General features: G+C 45.6%; 1 protein-coding gene across 3 annotated transcripts in view; it reads left to right on the forward strand.

Moving 5' to 3' along the window:
* The window catches only part of LOC138521376 (ADP-ribosylation factor 1-like), a 234,865-nt gene that overhangs the window by 112,757 nt on the left and 102,356 nt on the right, over positions 1–19,752 (forward strand). The window lies entirely within an intron of this gene.

Here is a 19,752-nt window from a genome sequence, read left to right on the forward strand (position 1 = left end):
TCAGGAAATCCATGAGCCTAATTGCTCTGTATTGGGCCAGGGCGTGGTGGTACCCGAACCTTCTGGACATGTAAATCTGCCCTCCAATGCATCTTCTCTTGCAAGAGGAAGGTAGAGTTCTCCATCCCAAATGTCAAGACACACTGCCTTCACGCATGGTTTCTGAAAGGCTGAGATACAGGTATTGGGACCTTCCGGATGACGTAATAAAGAGCTTGCCTTCAGCCAGAAGGCCAGCAACAAAATCTTTGTATGGCTCCCATTGGAACAAGTTCAGCAGCTGGTGCAGGGATAAAAATGTGGATCCCTTTCTATGTGACACACCTATGGTGCTTTCCTTTTTGTTACATTTGACAAATCCGGGGCTCCAGATTGGAATAATTAAAGGTTACCTGGCGGCGCTGTCTATTGTCAAGCGCTCTTCAGAGGAGGATTCATATTTTAAGATTCCTCTGTTAAATTCCTAAAAGGCTTTACTAATGTATTTCACCAGTTCCATTCAATGTACCTGTATGGGAACTCAATCTGGTGTTTTTTAACATGCATTCCTTTTGAGCCTATACACTCGTGTCCATTAAGATTGACATTAAAAACAGTTTTGCTTATTCCAATGTCAGCCCGCAGGCTAAGCGAGTTGCAGGCCCTTTCCTGTAAGCATCCTCATAGTTTTGTATAAAGACAAAGTTATTCTCAGGGTGAAACCTTCTGTTTTTACTGAAGGTGGTCTCTGAATTCCACTTGTCGCAAAAAATTACTTTACCAACTTTCTATCCAAGATTACATAGACTGGACCCAAAAAGGGATTTGTTTTTACATATGCAGAATGGCTAAATTTCAACAAAATGACAAATTATTCATAGGCTTTACTAGCCTCAAATTGTGTCTAGCTGTTAATAAAAAAAAAACTTATCCACATAATTATCATGGCTATTGGTGAATGTTAAAATTTAGCAGGCACAGACCCGCCAGAAGGCCTAAGAGCACATTCCAATGGAGGCATGGCAACCTCTGCTGAACTTCAAAGGTGTCTCAGACATTTGTTCATCGTCCACTTCGTCGTCTCTTCATACTTTTGTGAGATGTTACTGTCTGGACTCATCTTCCAGTCAGGGAGGACAATTTGCAAAAGCAGTCCTTCATTCGGCCCATGATTGGAACAAAAATTTCAATTCGTACTCCCACCAGCAAATTAATACTGGTTTGGGGGTCTATCATAAAATGAGGAATACGACGGAAGACACAATCCATTCGAAGAACAAGTTACCTACCCCCTGGTAACGTTCTTTCGATTGGAGGTCCCTCCCATATATTCCTCATCTTCTGATAATTATCTCTCCAGCTTCAGCCGCTTCGAAGGGCAGTGCTCAATGGTCCATTATCCCGCAGGATGACTGACCTTGTTCAGGTCCCGAGCAAGTTAGTGCATGAGCTACTATGGCCAGACTGCAAGGAGAATGTGATGCAGGGGGAACCCTTTCGACAACCATGGCCAGAGATAACAGTAGTTGGACGCCTCTGTCATCGGTTGGGGAGCGCATACCAACGAACTCCCAATCGGCAGACTATGGTCACTGGCAAAGCCAAACTACACAACAACCTTTTGTGTCGGGGGAGGAGGGTGGGGAGGCGCAATCAGTCTAGTGCTGATGGCTTTTCTGTCCTCTGTATGGGGAAAGAATGTCATGACAATGACTGAACATGGTGGCCATGCATTACCTCAACAAGAGGAGGTACATGTCACTACCACTGTGCAGAGAAGCAATGCAGCTCTGGTTTTGGGCACGGCAAGCGGCCGAAGAGAACACTGTGGCGGATGCTCTGATCTGGCTGAGCAGTCTCCCACAAGTGGGAGTTAGCTTGTGAAGTCCTTCAAGAGAGATTTGCCCTTTGGGAACCGCTCCAGTGGATCTGTTTGCATCCAGTGTCAACAGGAAGTGAACCTCTTCTGCTCAGGTAATTTCCTCAGAGGAGCTCTGGGCGGTGTGTTTGTAGTGGGATTGGGATTTTGCACTGCTGTTTGTCGCCCCGAACCCTGACCCCCCTCCTCCCGCACCAGTCATTTCTCATGTTCTCAGGAGGTTGAGAAGGTTTGGGCAATCCATGATCCTGATTGGGTCACAGGACGTGGTGGTACCCGGAACTTTTCTGGAAATGTCAATCTGTCCTCCAATGCATCTTCCACAAAGGGAGGGCCTACCCTTGCAAGGAGGTAGTGTTCTTCACCCATTTATCAAGACCCTGAACCTTCATGCCTGGTTTCTGAGTGGTTAAGATGCAAAGATTGGGACCTTTTTGTAAGAAGTAATGGAGGTGTTGCTTTCGACCAGACGTCGAGCAACCAAAGTTCTATACCGCTGCCTTTTGGAATGCATTTTGAATTGGTGTGGAGATATGGAAATTCTTTTACATCTGACCCATCAGGAAATTCAAGTTTCTACAGCTGTGGGCCGTCTGGCTGCACTTTCCATTTTCAAGCAATCGCAATTTTGGAAGGGATTGGCTTTTCCCACAGGTTCCCTTTATTCTGGTCTGGGACCTCAATTTGGTCTTGAGTTGCCCGATGTGCGCGCCTTTCAAGCCTTTGCATTCCTGTCCTCTAAGGATGCTTTCTTTAAAAAGTGTTGCTATTGCCAACTGCTCGCAGGGGTAGTGCGCTTCAAGCTTTGTCGTCTAAACCACTGTTTACCTTGTCCTAAAAAATAAACTACTTAGTTTTGAGTGTTCACCCCTCTTCTACCAAAGGTGATTTCAGAATTCTATTTGGCGCAAGCAATTGTTTTGCCTACTTTCTACCGTCCTCCTTCGAAGGAGGAGGAAAGACTACAGATTGGATCCCAAGACAGCGTTAAGCCTTTATATTAACACTAGTGCTGCCTTCTGGTCTTCGCTGCATACCTTAACAAAGCATTAGTGCTTGGATTCTCTATCGGGTCAAGACTCCAAACAGCATTGAACAGAAATTCTTTATTCCTACCTCCTGCAACTTACTGCTATGGGAGCCTTTCAAAGATGAGGAATACGTGGGAGGACACGATCCATTCAAAGAACAAATTTACTTACCCCTGGTAATGCTCATTCAACTGGCTATTCCTCCCACATATTCCTCATTGCCCTCCCATCCTACCTCTTTATCAGGGAGAATTTTTGTGATTTACACCTTTCTCTTCATGCACACTTCTTTTTTTACGTTTTTGAGACTACGTTGCTTGTGAGAGAAAAAACATAAGCTGAGGCCACTGGCGCGATGCGTGCCATTTATACCGACGCAGATGTTATGGTCTAGAACGGATGGAGGCTGTCGAGGGACACTGTTGGTGATGACGCGCCACGCCCTCCGCTGTGAAATGTTTTCCAAACCTGCAAGCAGGATATGCGAGTATATAAAAGATGAGGAATACGTTCGAGGGACATGCAGTCGAAAGAACATTACCAGGGATATATAATTTGTTGTTCTGCACCATATTATACATCTCTCCTATGAAAGTAGCCTCTGGTATTAGTTTGCACGCATACCTGAATATGTAAAAGCAAGTTATGGGTAGCTTTAGATGCCCACACGATCTTATTGCACCCAAACGTACATGCCATTGACAGCCTGGCCTCTGTTGTTTTGGCAGATGCCAGGTGGGGAGTAGTTTAATTTTTGGCAAGGGTGAATAAACTGGCATTTGTAGGTGAAGATACCAATTTAATTTGGCATGAGGACAAGGGTCCTACTTTCCTGCAGAACCTTGTGTATCACACTGTAAATGTGGTCAATGGAAAAGCATAAGCAAATGTCCCCGACCATGTATTCCACAGGGCAGTGCCTGGTTCTGGGTACTTGATGCAAAAAGCTTACTATTTCTTTTCAGGACCTGCCAAATTAAGTATTCTCGCTGCAACAATCATTCCAGCTGTGCATGAGATTAGTCTAGCTGCAAGATGAATTGGGCTAGCTACACAGAGAAATAAACTATCTCCAAAAAGAAATTAACACTGCTACACAATGTAATCTAGCTTCCAACAATTAATCAGGGACATCTCAGAACAATGTACATTGAGGCAAAACATGTTAAAGGAATGGTTCGGTCAAAAATTTTTATTGCCTCTACGGGTTGGCCATGTGTTTTTAAGCCTAAGTCGCTCGATTTTTTTAGAAAAATTTCCTATGGCCCTTACCCGAGGTTTCGTCCATTAAACGCACACGAAAACAGGCACCAGGGAGCTGCCATTTTGTGATAATCCTATCATTTCCCCCATCGCCCTGGCTGACCTGCTTTTGCAGCACTAAATCATATCCCCCGCCCCTGAGCCTGACATCAAAACATTCATATTCCCCGCCTCTCTCCGTGACGTTACTGTGCTGCGTAGGCAAACGCGCCCAGTCGTCTTCTACGAAACTTCACACAGAACCCGGAAACCAACACAGATCAGCTTACAACACAGCGCGGTTTATAGTCATAATGTCGACAGTCATAATGTCGACAGTCATAATGTCGACAGTCAAAATGTCGAAAAATAAAATGTCGACTTTTTTTCAATGCATTTTTTTTATATATGGGGGGGGGGTTCCCCCTAACCCCCCCTTTTTTAATTTTTTTTTTTAATTTTTCCCTTTTTTTTAGCTCCCAAACCCCTAAAATAAATATATAATTAAAAAAAGAGAAAGTCGACATTTTTTTTTTCGACATTGACTGTCCACCACACAGCGCGCCACAATTCGGAATATGAAACTGTACTTTACCAAATTTACTGTGTTGCTGTTTGATTTTAAAGTACATTTATTTGACATTAAATGTTTATAGAATATTCAGCAATTGACATATGAACTCCGAAAGTCATTTCTTTTCTTTTCTCTATCCGCAAATCCTTAAAATGTTATCGTGAGTCACGCGCTGTTCCTTTATGGTACACAGAGTGTTGGTTTTCGTTCAAAGAGGCACTTTTGTCGCCCTGAACCGCGAGGCTGTTCCATCAAGTAGGCACTAGGCCAGCGTAAAGGTTGAAATGTTGCTTCTAGCTGCTAGTACTGCGTAAGGGCATATGGGCCCTTGGCGATCGTCCCATAAGATCATCAGAATGGTGCAGTTGTTTACATTAAGCTGCAGCTGGCGGCTGAAGAAACCGTCTGCCGGTGTCTGAAACTGGTGGCAGGGGCAAAACGGGAGTATGTACCTATTTTGAAAACATAAAATGTATAATTAGTATTTATTAATATTCATTTTATTTATTACGGCCGAGCTGAAACTATTTGCTTTCAAGTATAGTGCAATGGAGTATGTTCGGCTCTAAAATCAATGCGAAAACTAAGTTGGTACACAATGAGAAACGACTTTTTGTCTACATGCGTGTGGAATGTGGACCTGCAAGCCCATGTGCCCGCTACAAGGACGATCCCACAAACCTTTTCAAAGCTCTTCATTCATTTATTCATGCGTCCATTCATGAATTCTTCATTCCGGTATAAAAGCGTCTAAAGAGTTACTTACATTATATTTTCAATTTCCATTGTGTCTCTGTGTAATGCAGTCCGTAAATCCCACTGTGCTCTTGACAACGATTTTTCGTATACTGAACTAACCTGAAACTCGGTCTAGTTTAAGAATTTTCTGCCTATCGTCTCAAACGTTATTGCATCCCCCAACCCCCCTTCAAATGAAGTTCTTTCAGCATGGTCCCTGTCTCTCAAGGTCAAAAAACAATAGAACCTTATACTGCCAGTGCGAGTTGTGGGCCTCTTCAGGACGCGAGCTGAAAATCAAAGCCGCTGACCTTCACTAGAAATGAGCATACATTCTTTCTTTGCAAAATCCCGTAGTAAAGCCATCTGTGAGAACTTGAAGTTTCGAATCCATCTATGTAGTGCGTCTCAATGTGCAAATGCAAACTGGCTTCTCTCTCATCTGCAACGGCTCGCTTGGCGCGTTCTAAGGCCCCAATTTTGTCCTCGTTGTCTGCGAGCTTTGAAGCCCTAAAGAACCATAACTATTGAGACTTTTAATTTTTTGGGGAAGGTCAGGTGAAAGTATAAAGTACCCGAGCAGTTGATTTGAAAGTGAGATTTATTGATTGATTGTTTATTATTTGCAATATGCAAGCCTCCCCTCGGTTAACAGTGGCCAGCATTTATAAAAGATTGCGAAAATTAGTTACATCAACAAAAATATACACATACACAAATAGACAAGGTCAGCAATATGAGGTGAATAGAGAGAGAATTCAAAGATGACACCCAGGTAGTTCGGCACCCAGGATGGTGAAGGTAGGGGTTAGGGTTAGCGTACTTTGTATGCACACTGTACAATAAAATTTATTTACAAAAAGACAATCTTATTACTATTATTTAAACCGGGATTTGTACTTCACAACCAGCTCTCCTTTGGGTGGACATGGCACAGTGGCAATGTTGGGTGGCAATGGATCAGTGCTCTGCACAGAAACGTTCAAAATTCCATATCTGTGCTTCTCTAATACAGCAACAATAAGGCTTTTGACAAAGTCGAACTCCATTTCCTCATAGACTGGTTTGATCACCCATTGCTTACTACTTTTTGAAAAGGCCTTAGTGTAGCGAGGCATCCTTACATTACCGTTAGTCCTAGATTGTTCACTGCCGAGATTCTCGTTATGGGCCAAGACAGCAAGTAGAGTCCTATGTCTCATGCCCTCTATGCTGAAATGCAAGAGCTTTGGCCTGTACTTTAGGCACATATTATTGATAGTTTTATCGAAAACAATCGGTGAAGATGGATTCAACCACTTCTTCTTCCGTGCCTCCACTGGGGATAAAGGGCCATGTTCACATTGGTGGAAATGTAGGTTTTCTGACCAGCGGTGCACGTTGGTACAGTGGTGCATCAGTGACCGCCATTTTTCAAGTAGTATTTCCACTGACCCTTCACAAGTTTTGGAGCTCCACAAAAGATGGTTGCTGATAGACTGGGACCACTCTGAAATACTTTCCAAACCTTTTTTTCCCTGCAGCCGAGATTTTCTTATTGATTGATTTAGCAAGATGCCATACGTCAAATTGATGTTTAATCTGTGGGAACCGCTCTTTGTCTTGGCAATTGAAACGTGTCTGTCCGTGGCTATGAGGTCGATGTGCATTCCCCTCGATTGTAAATATTCCACTGATTTTATAAATCCTAGTTTCTCCATGGCCACTGAGGATGTACATTGTGTTACCTGCACGACCACCAAACTCACAATTTTCTTACTATCCATGTCCTGAAAGTGGTAGGTGCAGTACTTGGCAGAAAATCCAGGGCTGTTGCACTGTCCATCGCCAGCTAGCCTGAATCGTTTGCCTTCGAATGTACTTGCTAGAGACAATTGTTCAATTTTCCAAGCATCACTAATGGCCGGAAACAGATAATCATGTTGGTATTTGTAGTACTGTGTTTTAGAAGTTGAAATGGAGTCCCACAAACTGAAAGAAAGACTTTAACTTTCTAAAACTGGAGCCACTAAAAAGTGATGCAGCTGCACACAGTAGATTGCCTGCTGGCAGTTTCCCCAGCATCGGTTGTGCAGACCATGAGAACGTATGATGTAATCTACAGGCGGCATGTATTGTGACGTTACTGCCTTTTTTTTGACGAGTCACATGAATCGATGGCTTCCCACATACTTTCCCCTCTGACGGAATGCCCACATTTCAGCATACTTACAATATCCATCAAACAACTGTCGAATACTATGTTTCTGATGTTTGTTAATCTGCTTAGAATCACATGCTGTGCATAGGTCCGACATCCAGTGGTCACTGCAGAGTATTGCATTTTGTTTTTCGTAGTCGAAAAAGGGGACGTCGACAAGGCGTGTCTGTAACACTATCCCTATAGTGACGTGCGTTGTACCCACAATCCCTCACGCGTCGAGGTCCCTCAGATTGTTTTTTTCCGCCCAGCTTCTGGTCGCCTTACGCGGAGCTCCTAGAGAGACATTGCAAATACTTACTACGGACCTCAGTCCTTAATTATACTTATTATATTGTTAAAGATCCCTCCCCTCGACGTTGGCTGTGAAGCTGTTTCTCCGCCGAGCAAGTTTTCGACGGAGGGGAAGAGACGGAGGAGATCCTTCGGCGCTGCCGAACACGTGGCCTGGCCTCGCCAGCCAACATACAGTAGGGAGAGTGGGGGTTCGAACTTTTATCTTCTCTTTGAGAATGTCTTTCTTTCTCCCCTATCTTTCCCTTGGGGTTGTTATCACCAGTTATTATTGCCTCAGCTATGGAGAGGACACCTTTTAAGTTTTGCCCATGCTGTAGAGGCAAATACACTTGGAAGGACAAACACAAGCTCTGTAATCGTTGCTTGCCCCTCGATCATAAGGAGGACAGCTGCGCGGCCTGTAAGCTCTTGAAACCAAGAACTCTTAAAGAACGCAAAGTTAAGAGGTGGGCGGACTACGCTATGTCGAAGTCAGTTTCCTCACCCGCCGCCTCTGTTACAGAAAGTGACGAGGACGGTGATAACTCGACGTCCGTTACGGAAGTCATTAACCCCCAGAAGGAGCGCTCGCCCTCCTATACGTCCGTCCCCGGCCCCGACGGGCTCGGCTCACGCCCTGCTTATGGGGGATGAACACCCCGGCGACAAGGACGCACATAGACCCCATAGGCCTAAGCACACAACCCACGGCTCTTCTTCGTCGAAGACTAAGGATCCATCAGCGCCGAAGGGGACGCAGGGCACTCTGGCGTCTACCTCAGACCGTAAGGGTCTCAAGCCCCACCCGCAAACGCAGCCGCGACCAGCGATTGGGCTTTCATCAAACACGGGCGCTACCTCAAAATCATCTGACGTAACGCTCCATAGAGTGGCCGTCGAGGAACAACGCGTAACGCAGGCATCGTCGACACCAGAGCCCTCTACTGACAAACTCGTTGTCGAGAGCCTGGCGAGAATTGTTTCCGAAGACAAACGTAAGCGGACGACGAAACAAACGTCGAATACCGCACAAAAAGCTATGGAAACGCCGAAAAAGCACGAGTAGCCAGGAACTGCCCCCTTCATCTAAGGGCACTTCTGAACTACCGGAGGGCTTTTCAGAGGGCGACGGAAACCTTTCTTCGACGTTGTGGGAGCGTTCTAAGCGTTTTGAAGGTGAAAACACTGATTTCCCCCCTCTAGACTATTCAGGGGTCCCCCATGAGACCCTTGAAAGACTCCATTCTTGTATGGAGAAAATGGAAAGGTTTTTGGGAAACCAAAACCCACCCACACCCAAAAGACCAAGAGAATGGCCCCAGGATGACCCTAGGGTCAGGATTCCTAGGCTGGTTCCCCCTTCTACAGACGTATATGACCTCACTGAAGAGGAGCAATACTTCCAGGAAGAGGAGTGTTTGGGTGGAGAGGAAGAACATGAGGAAGAGGGGTTTGAAGAAGATCCTTACACTAGTGCAGGAGCTTTTGAAGAAGATACAGCTACCTCGCAGCCCTGGCAATCCCCATCATTGCAGCCTTGGCAATCCCCATCCGTGCACTCGGACCCTGATGTCTTTCACCCTTCTCCTCCCAAGGATTCACCTATTGGAAACACCTCTCCCATAGATGACCAACCTTCACTTAATGCACTATTGCGCAAGGCAGCAGCGCATTTTGAAATAGACACGGGAGACTCTGCCTGACACAGACTTTGTAGAGAAAGTTATTAAAGAAAAAGCCCCTGTTAGTCAGTCTATTCCGCTCCTGGCTTCTATAAAGAGAAGAATAACTCCTTCCCTTTCCAATCCTGCCTTAGTCAGAAGGGTCAACCCTCGGATAGAAAAGCTCTTCAGCCCTTCGTCCTCTGACCCTTTGTACATCAGAGGACATTCTATTCCGGACTCCCTCGTAGTTACTAATACAAGGAAAAGAGCGGGGGTACCACTATCCACTAGTGAGGCACCACCTGACAAAGAGGGCAAGAAGCTCTATGCACTTGGGAAGAGAAACACGACGTCCGCCGCCTTCTCAACTAGGATTGCAAATAACAATTCCCTACTAGCTAGCTACGCAGATGCACAGTGGAGCAAGCTGCGCAGCGAAGCAGAGGATGCACCAGAACCCCTGCGTTCACGCCTGTTAGCTATAATCTCAGAGGGAACTCTTGTAAACCAGGGCATCGTAAAGAACTCAGATGCCGCAGAGACGGCTGGCCGTTCCCTGGTTCAGGGAATACTTCTCAAACGCCATGTCTGGCTGCGCAATTCGGGATTTAAGCCGGAAACCCAGGCTTCCCTGATAAATAAGCCCATAGAACAAACACATCTGTTTGGGAAAGCAGTTGATGAGGCCCTAGAACATGCGAAGAAAGAGTTTGATACCATCAAGACTCTTGACCAAATTTCTAGGCCCCCTAACAGACGCGACTATGGCAATAGACGCTCCTTTCATGGCCAACGCCAGCAGCAAAACCAACAGCAATTTTACTCTGCTACCAACTGGCCCTCTAACCAGGGTAACAACACCCAGTTCAGACAAAGAGGCCAACGCTGTGGCAGAGGAAGAGGTCGCGGCTCCAGCCCCAAAGGTTCCACGCCCAATACCAACAAATGACCCGAAGATTCTGGTCCCCTCCCATGCATCACCGGTCGGGGGCCGGCTAACATCGTTCCTTTCAGCATGGGAGGGAATATCGTCAGACCGCTGGGTATTATCCACCATTGTCCACGGATACTGCATCGAATTCAACGGTTCCCCGAAGTACAGACCCCCACGGAACCGACGCATGACACCGGAACACCTCACCATTCTTCTTCAAGAAGTAGAAGAGCTACTGAAAAAAGAAGCTATAGAGGCTGTCCCCCTATCTCAGGTAACAGAAGGTATTTATTCAGTGTACTTCCTTGTACCCAAAAAGGACTTAACCATGCGCCCTGTGTTAGATCTGCGCCCAGCGAACAAGTTTGTCAAACCCCAAAAGTTTCGTATGGTGACCTTGCAGGAAGTAATCCCACTGTTATCACAAGGGGATTACATGACAACACTAGACATGAAAGATGCATACTTTCATATTTTAATGTTGCCAGCGCACAGAAAATACCTCAGGTTCAAGATAGGGAACAAACACTACCAGTTCAGAGTACTACCCTTCGGGATAGCATCTGCACCAAGGGTATTCACGAAAGTACTGGCAGTGGCAGCGGCCCACCTGCGCAGGTTATCCATCCCGGTATACCCTTACCTCGACGACTGGCTCATAACAGGGGATTCTTACGAAACATGCTCCTCCAATACCCAAAAGACCGTAGACCTTTTGTCCCAACTGGGCTTCTCCATCAACGAAAAGAAGTCCAGCTTAGACCCCAGCCAAATCAAACAATTCCTAGGGGCTCTAATTCGAACAAAGGACGGCCTCGTCTTCCCCTCCAACGAGAGGGTCCAAAACATGCTGTTTCAGATCCCCCATTATGTGGCAGGTCGAGAGGTGATGGTACGCAAAGCAATGCGCTTGCTAGGGATGATGGCGTCATGTATTTATTTGGTACCTCACGCGCGCCTGCGCATGCGCCCAATGCAAGAGTGGCTCTACAGCCAGTGGTGTCAGGCCAGCGGACAATAGGACGATCTAGTGGTGGTCTCGCAGGCCTTGGTTCTCTCGCTACGGTGGTGGACAAAAGAAAGCCTGTTATTAGGGAAAACTTTTGCCACACCCGCAGTGGAAGCCACTCTAACCACAGACGCATCCCTTACAGGATGGGGGGGGGCTCACCTATCCCATCAGACTGCTCACGGAGCGTGGACTCCGAGCTTAGCATCCAAGCATATAAACCTGCTGGAACTACTAGCGGTGTTCAAAGCACTGAAAGCCTTTCAGGAACACCTACAAGGAAAGACAGTGATGGTCCTCACAGACAGCACCACAGCCATGTACTACTTCAACAAGCAAGGGGGCACTCACTCTCCAGGACTGTCCAAGCTGTCCCAGAATATATGGAAGTGGGCTCTCAAACACATGTTCCTACTATCACAACATGTACCAGGGGAACTCAATCTGCTAGCAGACAAACTCAGCAGAGACTTCCCCCTGCCCGAAGAGTACGAATGGCAATTGCACGAAGACATCGTCTTAGACGTCTTCACGCAATGGGGATTCCCGGAAATAGACCTGTTCGCAACTCTGGAGGACTCACAATGCCAAAGTTACACCTCCAGGTACCCCCAGAACCAGTCCAAGGGGAACGGTCTGTCGATTCAATGGTCAGGGAAATTTGTTTACGCCTTTCCCCCGACTCCCCTTCTCAACAAAGTGGTGCACAAGATGCACCAGGAGCAGGTTACCATGATACTAGTGGCCCCAATGTGGGCCCGGCAGCCATGGTTCGCTCACTTGATGTAGATGTCCCTATCTCCCCCAGTGAAACTTCCCTGCCCGTACAACATGCTGTCACAGGACAAGGGCAGGACACTGCATCCATGCCCTCAGACCATGAACTTAGCAGCCTGGCTCCTGAGATCATAGAATTTGGACATTTACAACTCCCGCAGAGATGTATGGACATCCTCAGGGAAGCCAGAAAACCTAATACTCGCCACTGCTATTCTAGCAAGTGGAAAAGATTTGTCATCTGGTCTAGAGGTAAGAGCATCAACCCGGTTGACTGCTCTCCCACTAACATTGTTCTGTACTTGACCCATTTATTGGATTCAGGTCTAGTGTTCAATTCCATTAAAGTCCACCTAGCGGCACTTTCTGCATACACCACTTCCCAACTTAAGTGTTGTGGTGGAAGATACCAGTTATCAAGGCCTTCATGGAGGGGGTAAAGAGAATACACCCTCCGATAGCTAACCCAGCTCCCGGGTGGGACTTAAATGTGGTACTTTCTAGACTCATGGGCCCTCCTTTCGAACCCATGCACAAGGCAACTCTTAAAGACCTCACTCTTGACACTGCTTTCCTAATAGCTATCACCTCCATTAGGAGAGTAAGTGAACCACGGGCTCTTTCTGTACTAGACCCCTTCGTAACAGTTCACAAGGATAAGGTGGTTCTACGCACACACCCAAGGTTTGCACCAAAATTCATCTCAAAATTTCATGTAAACCAGTCAATAGAACTACCAACGTTCTTTCAAAACCCTTCCAGCTTGGGAGAAAAAAGGCTGCATACACTAGATGTACGCAGAGCTGTCCTGTTCTACATGGAAAGAACCAGACCACTGAGAAAGACTAATCAGTTCTTTGTCTCTGTGGCAGCAGGAAGAGAAGGAGATGCAGTTTCAAAGTCCACTATATCTAGATGGATTGTTCAATGCATCACTCTGTTACACTCTTGCTAAGAGAGAACTACCCTTCAAGCCAAGAGCACATTCCACTCGAGGCACTGGGGCTTCCATAGCGTTCATTGCAAATGTTCCCCTTGAGTCCATCTGCAAAGCAGCTACCTGGAGTTCTGTGCACACCTTTACAAAACACTACTGTCTAGATGCACACTCTAGATCTGACTCCCAGGTGGGACAGGCAGTATTTTAAGACATCATTTCTCTACTGTTCCTTCTCATAGCCCACCGCCAACTCCGGGTACTGCTCGCTAGTCTATGCACAGCATGTGATTCTAAGCAGATTAACAAACATCAGAAGACAATGCATTACTTACCGTAAAAGCATTTCTGATGGTTGTATCTGCTTAGATTCACATGCGCCCACCCTTCCTCCCCGCTCGGATGGAACGAACATAGACATCCTTTTCTTTATTTCTCTCTTTTCTGTACTCACTCACGTCTAGAAAGAAGGCTCTCTCAGGGCAGAAAAATACGAACAGAGGGACCTCAACGCGTGAGGGATTGTGGGTACAACGCACGTCACTATAGGGATAGTGTTACAGACACGCCTTGTCGACGTCCCCTTTTTCGACTACGAAAAACAAAATGCAATACTCCGCAGTGACCACTGGATGTCGGACCTATGCACAGCATGTGAATCTAAGCAGATACAACCATCAGAAATGCTTTTACGGTAAGTAATGCATTGTCATTTGCCCTCTTTCATTAGACTGTCATCCTGCGTCAAAGTTAATTCGGCCTGTGACGTTGAGGACATATCACCACATTTGAAAGAAATATCGCTGCTATCAAGTTCTGATGCGTCGGTGAATGCTGCTGCTGGTTCATTCTGTCATTTCAACATCTGTTACTTCAACATTGATGGGAGAACACAATGTCGACAGCTTTTTTGGTGCCAATTTTTTGGCGGGTGTAGATTGTGACTTGATCTGCGACTACTTCATAGCTATCTTCAATACTTCCAGTATCATGTTGTTGCGGCGGTGCGGTCGTACTGTAGCAATGGTCCAATACAACTTTGCAGGATTCTCCGTACACATTAATTTCATGTTCTGGCCATTGGACATGAGCATCCCGAGTCTCAACACGCCGCGTCTGAATTAATAGTTCCTCCATAGCCTCCATAGTGTAAATGGTCTGGCAAGCAACATCTCTCATTCGCTTCACTGTCTGTGTATGTATAGTTAATAGACCCACGGGTAACTAGAGGACAGATTGGAAAAGGGATGTTCAGTTTAAACACAAGATAAAGTATAGTACAATTGACTGGAAAAAAAAAAAAACATAAAATAGTCCCAGCACAAAAAAATGTCTAAAGTTATGAACTGTTTGTAACTAACCTTATTTTGGTTTCTTTTCTTTACAACTTTTTTGACTCGATCTTCAACATCTGCACGCTGTTGCTCTGATACTTATCCGCATGTCTCCCCTTCCTCTTGCGCTGCACCGACTATATTTTTTGTATCCGCATAGACGGCACGGAATGAGGCTCCATCGACTCCCTGAAACATAGTATTTTCATTACTGTGTATCAAAATATTGTTAGCGTAAAACGCACGTGAGGACTAACACACAAACACGATTTAAACATTGTGTGGAACAATCAAACAACAAGTATTCGAGCTCTGATGACCTAGTTCGATGGAGATGTCAGTGTACATACCTCTGGCTCTACATGGACTGCCACGAATGATTGTATTGAAGAGGAGGCATCAGCAACTCCCTGAAACACAGTACTTGCGTTAGTATGGTTTTCAATATCGTAAACATAACACACACTTGGGGTCGACGGCACAGGTACATATAAAGAGATAACCACAAATGTTGCATTATCTAAAGGAATCGAGGAATATTTAAAAATGATCAGATTTAATCGACTTATTTCTCCAATGTCTTTACATCTGCATCATCTAAATGTGATCTTGTGATTGTAGTGGAAGCTCCATCTCCCTGAAACACAGTACTTGGTTAATAGGGAAGAAAGTATAGCAAATGGAATCACGTTATATGATCACGCTCGATGGAGCTGTCCGTATCCATACTTAATGCTGCTGAAGACTATCTAGGGCTGTTGTCAATGTGGTGCGCACTTCCGAAAGCTGTTGCGCCGATTCGTATCCGCATGGTCCCGCTTCAACCGGAATTACTTGAATGTCAGGCTCTGCATCAAGTGCGTGGGTTGACGATTCAACAGCCTGAAACATAGTATTTGCATTAGTAAGGATTACAATATTGAAAACACAACACATGCTTGGGGTCGACCCCACAGGTACATATCAACGGCTAACCACAAATGAAACATGGTGTAGAAGAAACAAACGACAAGTGTTCCAGTCCTGATGATCACGGTCAGTTGAGCTGTCCGTATCCATACCTCGGGCTGCTGATGAACATCTATGGCTGTTGTCAATGTGGTGGACGCTTCAGCATCTCCCTGAAAGACAGTACTTGCATTAGTATGGATAACACTAATTATAACTGAAAACAAACACCAGGGAACGACAACTAAGGTGTATATCAATTGGAAAGCACTAACCAAACAATTGGTAAAATAATCACACGATACATACAAACTATTACTTGACATGCATAAAACAAGTCTGTAGCGGAATAGCCAAGTAGGATTACCTGATACGCGCTAGAAGTGGTTGATGACTGCGAGCACGTGACGGAAGTAGAATGTTCTTGCTTCAGATTCAAGGGATAGTCAAGAAGTTGTAAAGGTAAATTCTTGCTTGATAATGAAATGCCAATATTTAAAATTGCCATGTAAGGAGACAGAATACTTGATTAATGCGCAATATAGCACAGTTCCCTGTGACCATATGTAGATTTCATTTGTGGGTTATGAAATCTAAAAATAATATATTGATAAATGTCATTATTCAAAAAGCTATACACTCATATCTATGTCGAAAGTATTACAAATTGGAAACAACACCTAAAATATCAATGAATCTATTCGGCTACCTACACACTACTGCAAGGCCTAAAGCTAAAAAAGGACACTTAACTCACCAGTGGCGGATTGTGGATGAATAGAGTGGGAATAGCATTTGCGAGCAATTTTTGTGTCGATCGCCGTTTGTTCTTCGTTGTTACCCAAGATGTGGTGTACATGTTCAAGGGAAAGTGCTGGCTGCAGATGCGGTATCGATCACCCCTCTTGTCCTCAAAGACTTGTTGGACTCTACTTTCCAGCTCATCCAGTGGGTATCCGCAATGTCTGACCCATTCTTATTCGATCAACAGTTTTCGGGAATACATGGGTCTTCGAAGGGCAACCGCTAATCGAACAGGCAGGCATTGTTGAAAATTCTGAAAAGTAAATATCAAGATTATTATAAAACCTTGATGAATAAAAATGTCATAGTAAATGAACCATACCATGCTCAATGCAAGGTTTGTTTTGGTCGCCGGAACTATACCAGTTCATCATGTGCGGCTTAGTATTTGCATAAGTTACAGAAATTTCTGTTTTGTCTTGCACGAAAAGGAACCATGCTTACATTATAGACTGGACCTCCGAAGGATGCAATTCGATGACAATTGACACAGATGAAAATAAATAGATCTATTGATAGCATAACAATTGAAACTCAAGTCAATAGCAATGAGACCAATGACCATAGCTCTATTGGGTACTGTAATAGCAAATAGATTGAAATGTAAAAATGACCGAAATATGACTAGGATACATGGCCTTACCTTGACCAAGAAACAGTTGGATTCAGCAGGCCGAGCAGTATGTTGCAGGAGAACAGGTAGATGGCCACAGGTAGCACACTGACGAGTTTGCTCGAAACGGTCACATAGCACGGCGACAAGCAGATTATCATAGATCTCAATGCTGCTCAGGTAGAAGGTTCAGGAGTTGACTTGCAAAGCACAAAGATGTTCTAATGAGACATATCAAGTGGTTTATAAAGTATTAGAAACAGGGGTGTGTTTGTGAATGAATGACGTGTGTGTATGTCGTGGTATTATGTTTATTGCAGGGGGGGCGGCCTGCCTGTAGACACAGGGTCTGAGGAGGCCATGTGAGCGATGGCCCCTGGTCGTGGGATACCTTTTGAAGTTTACATGCTGTTTGGCACCTTGGCCGTTTGCGCCTGTCACAGCCCCCCATGCCAGCGCTCATCCCCGGGTGCGTACCGCCTTTGATAGAGGGGGTGGGATGGATGGGCCTGGGGCGTGCAGATAAGGCACAGGAAGACTGCTGAATGGAGACACTTATGTGGATTGCAGGGGGGGCGGCCTGCCTGGAGACTCTGGGTCTGAGGAGGCCATGTGAGCGATGGCCCCTGGGCGTGGGATACCTTTTGAAGTGTACATGCTGTTTTGCACCTTGGCCGTTTGCGCCCGTCCCTTGCACTTATGTGATGTTAAAGGACACGGGCATCCATTTTTGTACCCCTTTTCCACTCCATTTTGGTGACCAGGCCTCACTGCGATAGTACAGCGCACAGAGCACATGGCCCACAGCCTCGTTCCCACTCTGACTGGAAAACTCCAGAGGTATTTGCAACAGATAATAAATGTAACACATCACTCTCTGAGATCCCGGTCCTGCATGTGAACCGGCTTGAACCATGCACATGGCTCGTTCATCTCCACAAACGTGTCCTTGCCCACGCACCCTCGCCAGTGGAAAGTAACTGCCATTCTGACCCTGTGTCCCTGCAAGGTATTCTCTTCATGTGCCAGACCACTGACCACGCCATGATGGCCACCTAGCAGATCCCCAACTAACATTAGACCCCTACTGCAGTATATCGTTGCCTATCAATAACAAATGCCACATATCGGAGATTCTTGTGAGCACAGACCCACACTTCAAACACTGTATTATAGTGGTCAAGACCCTAGACCTAAGGCCTGTCTAATCCAATGTTCATTGATAGTATTGATATATGTGTGACCTTTATAGAGACATAACCGACTGAAAGACTTTGAACAAGTGTTATTTAGTGCATGCATTTTTGATAATATATTTGGTTAGCTTAGGTAGTGACCACCCCGCTTCACAGCGACCTGAACTTCACCCATTCCGAGCACAGGTGTCTGACGTCCATCCTTGCATGGAGACACACTTGATTGATTTAAAAAATCGAAACAACCGTTGTTAAAATATATGTGGTGTTTTATTTTGTAGCTTATTTTGATGACACAAAAATACAAAAGTTTACACATTGTAGAGTTCAGGTTGCAGCACAGCGAGGGAAAATCCCCTGTACTGACCGCTGTCACTCGGGAATGTTTCTCTTATGGCACGAACGGCACAGGCGGGTATCACTCTTCGAACGCGGTGTCCAAGCCTCCCGTGAAGCCACCATGTAAAGGAACGATAGGCCATCAGCCTGTGCCACCTGTGAAAAGGAATGAAACACACTGTTTTTAAATGACCAAGATAATTTTAATAAACGTTTGTTGTCAATGACAATTCTTGTAACTAATGGCATTCTGCTCAGACAAATGCTATCACACTGCACACTATTGAACGACTTTCATGCGTTACAATATGTAGATGTAATTTTGGATATAGTAGAAGACCATGAAATAGTAGTGGCATCACAAGCAGAGTATACTTACTCGTTACTCGGATTACAAGGACGAACAGTTGCGCAAAGTTTGTGCATAAGCACCATCCTTATCCTCAACACGGACCGTGTGAGGCAGGCTGCCCTGAAGTCTGGCAGCTCGGTGATGCATTGCGGTCATGGCTCGCCTTCCGAAATGTAGGCCACGCATCCCGAGTTTTCACAGCAGCAGCAGTTCCCCTCCTCGGTCGGCATTAGCTCGCACCGATTGCATGTGCACCAGGTGGAAACACCGTCCATGCGACTAGGTACAGGGTCTTCATCCGTTGATTCGTCCTGCCAACTGCTGTCCGAAGCCTCATCGTTTTCGCGTGTTTCCCTTTCCAGTAGTTCCTCCTCAGTATACTCGGGCTCGTGCATGTAGGGCATTATTGTATCCATTGTGTGTTGCACAAACTAAAATAATTGATAGCGGTGGTACTGGTATCTGTCCACATGGGCTACAAGCAACGAAGGTAGCTGACCAGAGCACAGAAACGAGTCACAGAATACTCAAAGTAACACAAAGAGAGGAATGGAATCGAAAATCTGCTGCTGTGTGTTGTGAAACGGTCTGTTTATACTTATTGAGGAAAGAGGCGTCCTGCCATTTCCATGGCAACACGTCATTAGCTGAAGCGCAGCAAATGTTGACACGAGACGTGCTTTGGCTTTGTGAAATGGGCGGTACGCGTCTGCTGATGACAGGCTCAGGGGCGGGGATATGATTAAGTGCCGCAAAAGCTGATCAGCCAGGGCGATGGGGGAAATGATAGGATTATCACAAAATGGCAGCTCCCTGGTGCCTGTTTTCGCCTGCGTTTAATGGATGAAAACTCGGGTAAGGTCCATGGGAAATTTTTCCAAAATCGAGCGACTTAGGCTTAAAAACACATGGCCGACCTGTAGGGG

The sequence above is a fragment of the Ambystoma mexicanum genome, chromosome 13 (genome assembly GCF_040938575.1).
Source record: "Ambystoma mexicanum isolate Mex_15411 chromosome 13, UKY_AmexF1_1, whole genome shotgun sequence".
NCBI lineage: Eukaryota > Metazoa > Chordata > Amphibia > Caudata > Ambystomatidae > Ambystoma > Ambystoma mexicanum.